This window comes from Nanorana parkeri, unplaced genomic scaffold (assembly GCF_000935625.1).
Source record: "Nanorana parkeri isolate BGI_ZX_2015 unplaced genomic scaffold, ASM93562v1 scaffold5, whole genome shotgun sequence".
Classification (NCBI taxonomy): domain Eukaryota; kingdom Metazoa; phylum Chordata; class Amphibia; order Anura; family Dicroglossidae; genus Nanorana; species Nanorana parkeri.
The window spans coordinates 3,564,338-3,565,144 of NW_017306273.1; positions in this window are offsets into that span (position 1 = coordinate 3,564,338).

Sequence of the window (807 nt, forward strand, 5' to 3'; positions counted from 1 at the left end):
TTAGTGACAATTAGATCTAAGATGGCATTTTTTCTGGTAGGAGTCTCCACCATCTGGTCCATGAAATTGTCGCGCAACATGTTTAGAAATCGCCCCGCCTTTGCCGAACCCGAAGTTCCATTGGCCCAATTTATGTCTGGGTAATTGAAGTCACCCATCACGACAGTTGCCCTAAGGGCCCGTTCACACCATGCATTTGTAATGAGTGCTGCTTTACCATGCCACACGCATATGTTTGAATGGGCCCCAAAGGTAAATATAGACGTTATTTGATCTGACTGTATACCTCCGCCAGCCAAGCGATCTCTGGGATTGCTGATGAACTCAGGAGTTAAATCCTAAAAATACATTCAAGTAGCTTAACTATCAACACCAATGTATCTTATTTGTGTATCACTCGGCTACAGATCCTCCAATCATCTCTGAATTGGTGCTGACACTGTCCTTCCTTCTGAAGGGGGCTACTATTGTTCCCCATGGTCCCTGTGTGTGTTGTAAAGTAGTCACCGCTGCAAGCTCACTCCCGGGATGGACTACAATCTCATGTTCAGTTTACTAATTTGTACTGAGATTGTAGTCCACCACGGGAGCGAGCTTGGAGCGGTGACTACTTTAGAAACACACACACCCGGTCATTAACCGGAATGGGTGACAGCGGACGTATTTAAACAGAAGATTTCGGATTCCAGTTACAGGAATTTGTAGGTTCCTGCCTCAGGAATTCCATATACTAGTGTGAATGGGGCTCTAAAAAGGATATCTATTTTTTTAAACCAAAATTATAGGAAGCATCTCCTGCGTTTAGCT